At 34.0% G+C, this 14,454-nt stretch overlaps 1 long non-coding RNA gene across 1 annotated transcript; it reads right to left on the reverse strand.

Annotated features, from left to right (window-relative positions):
- Positions 1 to 5,884: 5,884 nt before the first annotated feature.
- Positions 5,885 to 6,386, reverse strand: LOC113361220. The gene is made up of 4 exons (XR_003365012.1): positions 6,337 to 6,386; positions 6,174 to 6,236; positions 6,002 to 6,067; positions 5,885 to 5,925 (listed from the first exon to the last, which is right to left on the reverse strand). It is a non-coding gene; the product is annotated as an uncharacterized LOC113361220 (long non-coding RNA).
- Positions 6,387 to 14,454: the final 8,068 nt, after the last annotated feature.

Here is a 14,454-nt window from a genome sequence, read left to right on the forward strand (position 1 = left end):
TCTTAAAAAATAATTTTGGAATTAAATTCCTAAAGAAAAAATTCTCCCAAAAAAAATCCGTAGGAAAGGGACTTGGTGCATGGTATACGCGTATATCGCATGGGTCAAAATATGTATTTTTGACAATTTCGAGTCATATTTATAGGATGAGATACTTGCAAATCAAGTTAGGTTTTTTGTTTTCTTCAAAAACAAGTAAAACTCGTAAAAGGAATTTCCCACAAATAAAACTCTTAAAAAATAATTTTGGAATTAAATTCCTAAAGAAAAAATTCTCCAAAAATAAATCCGATAGGAAAGGGACTTGGTGCATGGTATACGCGTATATCGCATGGGTCAAAATATGTATTTTTGACAATTTCGAGTCATATTTATAGGATGAGATACTTGCAAATCAAGTTAGGTTTTTTGTTTTCTTCAAAAACAAGTAAAACTCGTAAAAGGAATTTCCCACAAATAAAACTCTTAAAAAATAATTTTGGAATTAAATTCCTAAAGAAAAAATTCTCCAAAAATAAATCCGTGTAGGAAAGGGACTTGGTGCATGGTATACGCGTATATCGCATGGGTCAAAATATGTATTTTTTTGACAATTTCGAGTCATATTTATAGGATGAGATACTTGCAAATCAAGTTAGGTTTTTTGTTTTCTTCAAAAACAAGTAAAACTCGTAAAAGGAATTTCCCACAAATAAAACTCTTAAAAATAATTTTGGAATTAAATTCCTAAAGAAAAAATTCTCCAAAAATAAATCCGTGTAGGAAAGGGACTTGGTGCATGGTATACGCGTATATCGCATGGGTCAAAATATGTATTTTTGACAAATTTCGAGTCATATTTATAGGATGAGATACTTGCAAATCAAGTTAGGTTTTTTGTTTTCTTCAAAAACAAGTAAAACTCGTAAAAGGAATTTCCCACAAATAAAACTCTTAAAAAATAATTTTGGAATTAAATTCCTAAAGAAAAAATTCTCCAAAATAAATCCGAGGAAAGGGACTTGGTGCATGGTATACGCGTATATCGCATGGGTCAAAATATGTATTTTTTGACAATTTCGAGTTATTTATAGGATGAGATACTTGCAAATCAAGTTAGGTTTTTTGTTTTCTTCAAAAACAAGTAAAACTCGTAAAAGGAATTTCCCACAAATAAAACTCTTAAAAAAATTTTGGAATTAAATTCCTAAAGAAAAAATTCTCCAAAAATAAATCCGTGGAAAGGGACTTGGTGCATGGTATACGCGTATATCGCATGGGTCAAAATATGTATTTTTGACAATTTCGAGTCATATTTATAGGATGAGATACTTGCAAATCAAGTTAGGTTTTTTGTTTTCTTCAAAAACAAGTAAAACTCGTAAAAGGAATTTCCCACAAATAAAACTCTTAAAAAATAATTTTGGAATTAAATTCCTAAAGAAAAAATTCTCCCAAAAATAAATCCGTGTAGGAAAGGGACTTGGTGCATGGTATACGCGTATATCGCATGGGTCAAAATATGTATTTTTGACAATTTCGAGTCATATTTATAGGATGAGATACTTGCAAATCAAGTTAGGTTTTTGTTTTCTTCAAAAACAAGTAAACTCGTAAAAGGAATTTCCCACAAATAAAACTCAAAAAATAATTTTGGAATTAAATTCCTAAAGAAAAAATTCTCCCAAAAATAAATCCGTGTAGGAAAGGGACTTGGTGCATGGTATACGCGTATATCGCATGGGTCAAAATATGTATTTTTGACAATTTCGAGTATATTTATAGGATGAGATACTTGCAAATCAAGTTAGGTTTTTTGTTTTCTTCAAAAACAAGTAAAACTCGTAAAAGGAATTTCCCACAAATAAAACTCTTAAAAAATAATTTTGGAATTAAATTCCTAAAGAAAAAATTCTCCAAAAATAAATCCGTAGGAAAGGGACTTGGTGCATGGTATACGCGTATATCGCATGGGTCAAATATGTATTTTTGACAATTTCGAGTATATTTATAGGATGAGATACTTGCAAATCAAGTTAGGTTTTTTGTTTTCTTCAAAACAAGTAAAACTCGTAAAAGGAATTTCCCACAAATAAAACTCTTAAAAAATAATTTTGGAATTAAATTCCTAAAGAAAAAATTCTCCAAAAATAAATCCGTGTAGGAAAGGGACTTGGTGCATGGTATACGCGTATATCGCATGGGTCAAAATATGTATTTTTGACAATTTCGAGTCATTTATAGGATGAGATACTTGCAAATCAAGTTAGGTTTTTTGTTTTCTTCAAAAACAAGTAAAACTCGTAAAAGGAATTTCCCACAAATAAAACTCTTAAAAATAATTTTGGAATTAAATTCCTAAAGAAAAAATTCTCCCAAAATAAATCCGTGTAGGAAAGGGACTGGTGCATGTATACGCGTATATCGCATGGGTCAAAATATGTATTTTTGACAATTTCGAGTTATATTTATAGGATGAGATACTTGCAAATCAAGTTAGGTTTTTTGTTTTCTTCAAAAACAAGTAAAACTCGTAAAAGGAATTTCCCACAAATAAAACTCTTAAAAAATAATTTTGGAATTAAATTCCTAAAGAAAAAATTCTCCAAAAATAAATCCGAATAGGAAAGGGACTTGGTGCATGGTATACGCGTATATCGCATGGGTCAAAATATGTATTTTTGACAATTTCGAGTCATATTTATAGGATGAGATACTTGCAAATCAAGTTAGGTTTTTTTGTTTTTCTTCAAAAACAAGTAAAACTCGTAAAAGGAATTTCCCACAAATAAAACTCTTAAAAAATAATTTTGGAATTAAATTCCTAAAGAAAAAATTCTCCAAAAATAAATCCGTAGGAAAGGGACTTGGTGCATGGTATACGCGTATATCGCATGGGTCAAAATATGTATTTTTGACAATTTCGAGTCATATTTATAGGATGAGATACTTGCAAATCAAGTTAGGTTTTTTGTTTTCTTCAAAAACAAGTAAAACTCGTAAAAGGAATTTCCCACAAATAAAACTCTTAAAAAATAATTTTGGAATTAAATTCCTAAAGAAAAAATTCTCCAAAAATAAATCCGTAGGAAAGGGACTTGGTGCATGGTATACGCGTATATCGCATGGGTCAAAATATGTATTTTTGACAATTTCGAGTCATATTTATAGGATGAGATACTTGCAAATCAAGTTAGGTTTTTTGTTTTCTTCAAAAACAAGTAAAACTCGTAAAAGGAATTTCCCACAAATAAAACTCTTAAAAAATAATTTTGGAATTAAATTCCTAAAGAAAAAATTCTCCAAAAATAAATCCGTAGGAAAGGGACTTGGTGCATGGTATACGCGTATATCGCATGGGTCAAAATATGTATTTTTGACAATTTCGAGTCATATTTATAGGATGAGATACTTGCAAATCAAGTTAGGTTTTTGTTTTCTTCAAAAACAAGTAAAACTCGTAAAAGGAATTTCCCACAAATAAAACTCTTAAAAAATAATTTTGGAATTAAATTCCTAAAGAAAAAATTCTCCAAAAATAAATCCGTAGGAAAGGGACTTGGTGCATGGTATATCGCGTATATCGCATGGGTCAAAATATGTATTTTTGACAATTTCGAGTCATATTTATAGGATGAGATACTTGCAAATCAAGTTAGGTTTTTTGTTTTCTTCAAAAACAAGTAAAACTCGTAAAAGGAATTTCCCACAAATAAAACTCTTAAAAAATAATTTTGGAATTAAATTCCTAAAGAAAAAATTCTCCCAAAAATAAATCCGTAGGAAAGGGACTTGGTGCATGGTATACGCGTATATCGCATGGGTCAAAATATGTATTTTTGACAAATTTCGAGTCATATTTATAGGATGAGATACTTGCAAATCAAGTTAGGTTTTTTGTTTTCTTCAAAAACAAGTAAAACTCGTAAAAGGAATTTCCCACAAATAAAACTCTTAAAAAATAATTTTGGAATTAAATTCCTAAAGAAAAAATTCTCCAAAAATAAATCCGTGTAGGAAAGGGACTTGGTGCATGGTATACGCGTATATCGCATGGGTCAAAATATGTATTTTTGACAATTTCGAGTCATATTTATAGGATGAGATACTTGCAAATCAAGTTAGGTTTTTTGTTTTCTTCAAAAACAAGTAAAACTCGTAAAAGGAATTTCCCACAAATAAAACTCTTAAAAAATAATTTTGGAATTAAATTCCTAAAGAAAAATTCTCCCAAAAATAAATCCGTGTAGGAAAGGGACTTGGTGCATGGTATACGCGTATATCGCATGGGTCAAAATATGTATTTTTGACAATTTCGAGTCATATTTATAGGATGAGATACTTGCAAATCAAGTTAGGTTTTTTGTTTTCTTCAAAAACAAGTAAAACTCGTAAAAGGAATTTCCCACAAATAAAACTCTTAAAAATAATTTTGGAATTAAATTCCTAAAGAAAAAATTCTCCAAAAATAAATCCGTGTAGGAAAGGGACTTGGTGCATGGTATACGCGTATATCGCATGGGTCAAAATATGTATTTTTGACAATTTCGAGTCATATTTATAGGATGAGATACTTGCAAATCAAGTTAGGTTTTTTGTTTTCTCAAAAACAAGTAAAACTCGTAAAAGGAATTTCCCACAAATAAAACTCTTAAAAAATAATTTTGGAATTAAATTCCTAAAGAAAAAATTCTCCCAAAAATAAATCCGTAGGAAAGGGACTTGGTGCATGGTATACGCGTATATCGCATGGGTCAAAATATGTATTTTTGACAATTTCGAGTCATATTTATAGGATGAGATACTTGCAAATCAAGTTAGGTTTTTTGTTTTCTTCAAAAACAAGTAAAACTCGTAAAAGGAATTTCCCACAAATAAAACTCTTAAAAATAATTTTGGAATTAAATTCCTAAAGAAAAAATTCTCCAAAATAAATCCGTGTAGGAAAGGACTTGGTGCATGGTATACGCGTATATCGCATGGGTCAAAATATGTATTTTTGACAATTTCGAGTCATATTTATAGGATGAGATACTTGCAAATCAAGTTAGGTTTTTTGTTTTCTTCAAAAACAAGTAAAACTCGTAAAAGGAATTTCCCACAAATAAAACTCTTAAAAAATAATTTTGGAATTAAATTCCTAAAGAAAAAATTCTCCAAAAATAAATCCGTAGGAAAGGGACTTGGTGCATGGTATACGCGTATATCGCATGGGTCAAAATATGTATTTTTGACAATTTCGAGTCATATTTATAGGATGAGATACTTGCAAATCAAGTTAGGTTTTTTGTTTTCTTCAAAAACAAGTAAAACTCGTAAAAGGAATTTCCCACAAATAAAACTCTTAAAAAATAATTTTGGAATTAAATTCCTAAAGAAAAAATTCTCCCAAAAATAAATCCGTGTAGGAAAGGGACTTGGTGCATGGTATACGCGTATATCGCATGGGTCAAAATATGTATTTTGTTTGACAATTTCGTCATATTTATAGGATGAGATACTTGCAAATCAAGTTAGGTTTTTTGTTTCTTCAAAAACAAGTAAAACTCGTAAAAGGAATTTCCCACAAATAAAACTCTTAAAAAATAATTTGGAATTAAATTCCTAAAGAAAAAATTCTCCCAAAAATAAATCCGTGTAGGAAAGGGACTTGGTGCATGGTATACGCGTATATCGCATGGGTCAAAATATGTATTTTTGACCACCCGCTGCACCCACGTTTTACAATTCATACATAAGTGTATGATTATATAGTGGAGCTCCTCTTTAGTTTTCCACAATGTGGGACTAAAGGTTCCACTTCATTCACCCAAAAATGAGTGAGTATCCTTAGACCCTTCGGTCATTAGATCAAACCATACCAAGACCATAAAATCTTTTTAATTAAAACTCATTTTCTCCAACATGCTAATCCATTCCCTCTCTTATCGTAAGACGAAGCTATCACTGAAAATCACCCAAAACATAATTTAGAAGAGGAAAAAAGAAAACATAAATAATCGAACTATTATCTGGAGCTTACTTTTGAAAAGATCTAGCTCCCCTGTGTAAGCAGAATTGTGAAGATCAAAATACGCCGACGTACGGCCTGCAGAAAGAGTCAAACTCAAACTCAAAATCAGCAACAAAAAAAAAATTGAAAAATTGAAAGAAAAAACATGGAGAACTCAAGGATTTCGAAGAAGAGTACATACATGGAGAGTAAATCCTATTAATCTCATCTCTATCCGGGCTGACATCCATATGTTCTCGTAGAGCTGCAAAATCAGAAAACGAAAATGTGAAAAAACAGAAGAAGAATATTCAAAATCAGAAGTAGAGAAAGCAGCTAGAGTTTTACAGAGAAAGAAAACGAACATTGATTGCTCTCCATTTTAGGGTTTCGGGAGCAGAGATTTGTGTGTTTGTGCTAAAGGGATGAGTAAAGAGAGATCTTATAAAATGAGTTTTTATTTTATTTTCTTTGTTCTTTTTAGGAAGACGCGCCAAGAAATGTCAGTGTACGAAACGGTTAAACCCCTATAAAACTGACACATCATCCTAAATTAAGAGTACAAAGTGTTGGGTTGTTGACCTACAAGAATACGGAGGTAGTAAAACTCACCACATCATTGAAAGCATGGCTCTAAATGTTGGGATACAGGCCTAGAAAACGTTTGTATTCATGAAAGGGTAGGTACTCCCAGAAATGATTGGTTGACCGCGAGAAAAACCGGGAGAAATTCCCTAGTACTAATAGGGGTGGGATCCATTGATGATGGTGGGATCCACCTCTATTAGTGCCACGGGATTTCTCCCGATTTTTTCCACGATCACTGTAGCACTATTCGGGTACTACTCATGCTGCATAAGTGGACAAAGATAGAAGTTATCTAACTTTGCGTCACCCAAAGCACATATTATTTGAAAAATGCACTGTAAGAAATGTTTCATGCCTTTCCGTCATGGCGTAATATGTGTAAATCACTTTATGTCACTGTTCCCTTGAGAGCAAAGGTTATGGAATACTGCCAAATTGAGTGAGAGACTAAGTGAAAGAGTGTTTTGTAACTGTGAGAGTCTAAAGAAACAGACTAAGCGGCTGATGTTTATCCGTTTGGAGAGAAAAATTCTAATTGTAGGTCTCGCATTTGAGAGGCAATTTTTCAGCCACTTAATGTGTTTTTTTCTTCCAAACGGCTGATTTTCAGCCGCTTAGTGTCCACTTTCGCCCACTCATTCGCTCCAATGAGTGTATGAGTGATTATTGATGAATGAGTGGGTATTCTCACTCCATAGTACCACCTAATTTGAGCAAGTCCGGTGATACTCATTCATATTGAATGAGAACACTCACTCCATAGCCGTTGTTCTGAAGAGTGAGTTTTTTATTTCTATGTAATTCATCACTTTATGTCATGGCTTGGCACTATGCAATTCACTTTATGCCACTGACTACCCAGTGGAGTGTTATTATGAGGATCGGGACTCTGAAATGACTATTCAAACGACCCTGCTATGCACCCCTACTGGGTGTCATCACCTCCCTCGTTCTGGAGCAAACATGGAGTTCATTAGCATTGGATTGGGCCACTAGTGTGACGACACGTCGCGGGGAAATATTTGGGTGGGGGATATTGGGGTGTAAAACATTTTCGACTATTTAAAGATGCGCAGGCTCATAACTTAGATTGGATTCTGACATCTAGTTGACTGTGTTATCAGGAGGATCATGAGCGAAGCTGCTTCCCATCCCCACAATTTTACACTTCTATGTGTCACTTCTATCCACCACAATTTTACACTTCTATGTGTCATTTCTATCCACCACAATTTTCCACTTCTATGTGTCACTTTTATCCACCGTAGATTTCATCCTCATCCTACCCCATCTGAGAAAAACAGGGAATCCGCTTTAAAAGTAAACCAATAAAACATGGACACATAGGAGTGTAAAAATTTTGGGGTATAAAAGTCCGGGATTTCTAGCATTTTCGGGATCATGAGAGCCTGCAAATAGGAGCAGAGATTTTTATGTCTCAGTGGGGACGAGTGAAGAGACATTTTATTAAAATGAGTTTTTCTTTTGAATACTTTATTTAGAAGACAGTGCCAAGAAAAGTCAGTTTAACACAAGCTACTTTGTTTTAAGGTAAACAGTGGTTCTAAACGAACCGAGGGAGGGAAACAATGGCAAAATCGCCTCTCACAGAATATTTTTTTTTGGGGGGGGCGGATCTCAGTGCCCCTCGGGAGACATGCAGGGGAGGGCCTGTGAGAGACGGTTTTTTTTCCATTCATTTTTCTCGGTTTGTCGAGAATTTTTGTGAGGTAAAATAGTTTGTAAGTTATTTGTACACGAGTTGTTCCACCTAGGTTAATATGACATGTCAGTCTATCACAAAGTAACTCACAATTATCAAATATCATAAAATAGAACAGGTGAAATCAATTGAATAAGCTATCCGGATGCAAGCAACTAACACGTTTGAGCTCTTACTTTTCTATCAACGGTGGTGGATGGCTGTTGTGAGGGGTAAGGTGACGACAATAATAATTTTAAGGAAAAAATGTTATTTGAGCAGATACATAATAGATTTGTTTATCGTTTCAGAATATAAATAATCTAATCTCTCTGTTTTAAAATAATAGGATGGTTCGTGTGTAAATTGTACATGAAACCAACCTATTATTTTGAAATGGGAAAGTAATTACAAAAGGAGATGATTCTCTAACATGAGGAAAACTTGAGCCTGCCAATAGTTTTCTTCCATATACAATTTCTATAATTAAAGGAAGTAATTTACAATATATTTGTATTTACTGAAGCGTGTATTTACCTCATGGCAGCATACCCTGGTGTTCCAACTGAAGCGAACTTGGAAGAAGCCAACCCCCAAATAAACAATTTTTCTCCACCGCCAGATCCTCCGCCAATTGAGCCTTAGCCGTATTTGTTCTAAACATAGAGAAAAATTGCACATAAGTATTCCGCCAAAAGTAGTTTGATTCATTCACTAAACAGATGTTTTGTTCTTAAGAATTTCTTACAAGAAAGATGGTAGGGCCTGCAAACGATTTCGTTAGTGGAACCCCATCTCTAAAGTTACAAACACCTCCCACACGGATCTAATTTCTTACATAGAATGGAAAGTACTTTGTTTTATAAATAAAATACAAATTGATAGGTTGGGTCATACCAAACATAAATTGTTAGATCCCTGTCGTATTTTCCTGCTCTGATCCAATAAAAATGATTATGGTACCGAGTACAACTTAATCTTTTCAATATAAACCTATACAGACACATCTTATATAACCTTATTGATACAATAGCAGGCGAACATTATTCCAATGAGGTGTACTTAGTAATAATCAGAGTTTGAAATGAACTACCTATAGGATCGTTACCAAGTTGATTAACGTACAAGTGTACTTAATTTAATATAACTATAATAATAATGTGAAAGTAAAGTAAATAACTGATGTGTGTCGTTGGTGCAAAAAACTAATTATCTTATTTTCCACTCAATTAATAAATAATATAATGGGAGTAAGGTTCAATCCCACAAACAACAAGGAGTTTTAGTTGTTAAAAAATGTCAAAAACGGGGTTTTGTAAAAGATTTTAAACAAAATAAATAGCAAAGCAAATTAAGATGACTAGGTTGAAATCAATAAAGACAAATATGATCAAGGAATCCTTCTTCGTTACAAAATATTTCATTTCTTCAGGATTGTTGATGGTGGTTTTTATTTTAGGGCGAAAACTGTAAAAGTCTCTACCTGACCCGGCATCAAAAGTAGTAGACCTTGATACACAAGGAATTAAAAGAATATATCAAATTTGATGAGTGTTTATGCCTCTCTTCATATCGTATTGAAATCTCAAGCTCCTAAATGAGTTGTTCACTAGTATAGAGCCTAATGAGTATTTAAGCTCCCACCTGCATTATTCACTAATGCATGGCTTGCTGAGTATCTAGCATATACTGTGTTCCCCAGCTGAACCCTTAATATTGACATGATACGACAATTAATATTCACTCTCGGCTGAGTAGCATGAATTTTCTGAAGTGTCAGGATTAAGATGTGCATAAAGGTACTCAATCAGAGGCGTGCAAGCTGCGCTGCTCTCTGAGTTAAACAAATTAGTGATTTTGTATCAACGTGCAAAATTCAACAAATTTGATCAAATTTTGTGTCATCTCACAAAATTCAATTTTTATAATCTAATTTCACCAATTTACAAAAATTAGGTTTTTGCTCTAAACTGGTGCACAATATCTCGATCCTTATTGATCGAGACTAAACCGAGGCAAACTAGGAAATTGATCCATCGTGGAACTAGTTGGAGAAAAATCCTACCAAAAGTTGGAAAATAAGAAATAAAAGGAAATTGCGACAAGTAAAGGCAGCAGCAAGAAAGGCGCAGTCACGCCGCTTTGCCGACCGGTTTGTCCTATCTGGCTCCTCTCATTACTGGCCTGACATACCCCATATTGCTGCCTGTCGGCCCCTCTTTCCCACCGGCCAATCAAATCACTCCAAAGTCGCAGTCTACACTTTTAATTAAAGATGAAGTTCGCCTGCCGACGTGCTTAATTTCTTAAGAAAATAAATCTGGGTCGTCCAAGTCAGTCGCAAACTAATCACGGCCACGCGACTTGGAAAGCTCCAATAGCTAACCTTATCTCTTGCAAGCTCGGTAACAAGGCGTCGTTATGACAGCCGTCTGTCCACCTATTATCTCAACCAATCACGTTTCTCCTGGCATGTAGGCAGAGTCCACAATTGCTAGACAAAATAGGCTAGTCGAGCGGCCTAAAAAGGGTCCTAATTCCCATGGCAGTCTTAAATCAATCACGGTCATCCAACTTGGCCAACCAAATTGATCGTCTCAGATTCAAGTTTGAGAAACCAATGATGTGTCGTTATGTTCACCGGCGGCCCGTCTTTGGCTTTGACCAATCATATCTCTTCAACTTGGTCGGACGATATCCAAAAGGTCACCAAAGATTGGACAAACAGCTGGGAGAAATTGGTAAATAATTTGAGTATAATCTATATGCCAAACGTTTCGTATGAATGTCTAGTATAACATACTAAAAAAATCATATCAATCGGATTAACGAGCTAAAATATACATCTTAAAAGGTGAGCTAGGTCATGGCTGAAAACTAACAAAATTCCTCCTGAATTTTTACAGTCGAGATGTTTTCACCTCCTAAACGAGCTCAAAACCTAAATATATTCGCGTAAGAAGATAGGAAATTCTTTTCTGATAAGAATGGAGGGGAGGATCGTCAAAATCCGTGTTCGTATAAGAATTTTGCAGTTTTAGTGAAGGGTCTCACATCTGAATTTTCACTATGAAATTTCACGAATTTCTTCATATTAACATAAACTTTCATTCAGTCTTTCATTCAAGAGGTGGGTTAATGTTATTATGATACCATATGTCTTGCTACATATGCATGACTACTTTCATAGTCATATATATTTTTTTACACTCTTTAATAAGTACCCATCACCTCTCTTTGATATCATGGAAAGCAGTGCTCGACTTGTCACTTACGACCACATGTTGACTAGCTAGCGCATGATTGGTCGAAATATTTATCTACAAGTACTTCTTACACTCAAGGCTAACAATATATGCTAGTTGCTGGAATAATCATGTATTCATTCCTCTATTTTTCATGACCACCTCTCACATGTCATGATGGTGGGCCCACTCAGAAACTACCACACTTCACGTCACTGGTCGTGACTCGACTTGCTCTCATAACATGTCTCCTTCACCTTGCAGGTGCGCCTTAGTCATTCAATTGACCTAACTATGCAAGTTACGACTAACTGTTATTTCCTACCAAAATATTCGAGACATCAAACATGTGCGGTGTGCAATGCACCCATTATGAGAAAGTGTTAGGAAAGGCAGACAGTTAACGAGCGAATGAGTAGTGGGTATGCAACCGTCCAGTCTTCCTCCACGATAGGGACATGGTTTCATCCCTTTCACACGATCTCCACCTTCTCACTCCTTCACAACTTCCACTTCCTATGATATCAGGGTGCACATGCATGATTACATATAAATACGTTTTCTAAGCTATTCCTAAAGGAAGGTAATCATCATCGCCAATATACGCAAGTATCCCGAACACACATAGAACACACTGCTTACAACCTTCAAGAAGGCTCTACTTTCTAATACACGTTCATACACCTTCACCACTCACATAATCTATCACTATAATCTCAACACCTTATCTACTTCTCTCCCTAAGACCAACCCTTCTCCTTCATTTTGTGACCGAAGCAAGAGTACAACGGCCATTTCTTGATTTAGGCCAGAATTGTACAGATTGATCTCTCGAATCTAAAGTACTTATGTGAAATACATTTGTTTAGGGTTTAGATTTGTTTCTCATCGACACACCCAATTTACCATTTTCAGCAGAATCAGTTTTTACCCTACTACAAGAATGTATCCGGATTCATGTTTTACATTTATAAAAGCAAACATGTTTTCTTGAGGATGCAACCAGGTTCATCCTAAATACTTCTGATACGATTATGCAAAAAAATAACATCTAAAGATTACGTATAAAATCATATTACAATTACACGATTTCTAAAGGGGGATACCGCTATTAGCGGGGCGGATACCAATCCATATGAGACGAAATAGTCCTGGTCGTTGGATCCTGAATTGGTACCCGCCTTTAGCAAATGTGGTACTAGCCTTTAGCAATCATGTTAAAATTATGATATCTATAAATTCAGAATGAAAATATAAAGTTTTACAAGAAAAAAACTTAAAACTCATAGATAAATATAGTTTTTTTGTAGATACCTAGCGTTGAACAACCTAACGAAACCACGTGGTCTCAGCTTTTTGTAGTTGTTCACATCATATCATCCTTCGTTCTTGATTCGCCAACTGTGTTCATATCACACCTATTTTTCGTACTTAATTTACCAAGAACCTTCAAATCTAGCTTATTCTTTGTTCTTGATTCACCAACAATCTTGATACGCTTTTTCTTCCTGCAACAACTAAATCATATTTCACTCATGATGATAATTTTAAACTTGGATGAAATTAGACTCATACAATGGCAACACATGATGCAACCGTTTTCATTCGGTAATATCACATGATATACAAAGATTTCATATACTGGAACACAAGAGGAAACCAGATTTCATATAGTGGAAACAGATGATGAAATCAGTTTCACCCAGTAATAACACAAGATCTATAACAAAAGAAATGGACTAATGGCTCTACATGAATGTAACTGCAAACACGGCACAAAAAAATGTCCAACAATAGTATGAACTACATGAACACAAAGAAACAAAGGACATGGCGGAAGAATTATACTAACAAAATACAACAATAGTAATCGCTGAGCCTACTCCCCTGAGAACACCTAGCTCAACCCCATAATTTACATAATAAGAGGAGTTTTTATGAGATTTCCAAACTCTTGAATTGAGACTCGATCTGCAGAGTCATACACCTGGCCAACTGGTCTAATACTTGTTGGCTCTATAGTTTCACTCTAACTGTTTTTTTTTCTTTGATTGATCGGTGTAACGAATTTCGAACTCAGGTCACTTGTATTATTACCCAACAAATTTACTAATGTACTATAGTAACATCGATCTCAAAATAATGTTTTTACGCGAGCCAAAATCTAATCTGATACCTTTTATCGACAAAGGTTAAAGATATATCAGAGATGCCTACCCGTGGTAGGCAAAAATACGCTCTTAGAAATCAAAGAAAAATAAAACAAAGCAACATAGACAGACTCACAAGGGGACAATCCCTGGAAAAAAGAAAGAAAAAAAATACTAGCATGGGTGTATTCAATCTAGATTTTTATAAATAGTTGAGAATCTATATGAGTTTGTGGTATTCAAACTAGAATTATATAGATTCTACATATATCTGAGGCATTCAGATCATGGATATTTGATTCCATAAAAATCCGAAGTATTCAACTTAGATATTCAAAAAGCCTTAAAATCTTTGGTATTCAATTTATTTTATGTTTTCATAATCCAAGACTTTTGTGGATTTTTTTGATTTAATTAATTAAGAAACTATCTTTTTTTTTTCCTCTTCAAATCTCTACCTATGGGAAGAGAATTTATGGAGGGAAGAGAAATATATGGATTCTTGAGAGAACATATTTGTCCCAAAAATAACACTGAGATAACCTATCTATCGATAATAATATCATTTTCCCTCATTTGGCGAGACAACTACAAATAAAAAAAGATAGTTTCTGTTATATAGTTTCTGCAAATAAACTTCAACCTTACCACTTTGTCAGCACTCCGTAATTATATACTATTATAGTGGTTCAAGTCTCATCAGTTTCCTAAGTAAATCATCAAAACAAAATTTCTTTCTCTCAAAGAAGTACCCCACGGATTCATCTTCATCAAAACCCACTTTATTAGCAGACCCAT

This window comes from Papaver somniferum, chromosome 3 (genome assembly GCF_003573695.1).
Source record: "Papaver somniferum cultivar HN1 chromosome 3, ASM357369v1, whole genome shotgun sequence".
Taxonomy (NCBI): Eukaryota; Viridiplantae; Streptophyta; class Magnoliopsida; order Ranunculales; family Papaveraceae; genus Papaver; species Papaver somniferum.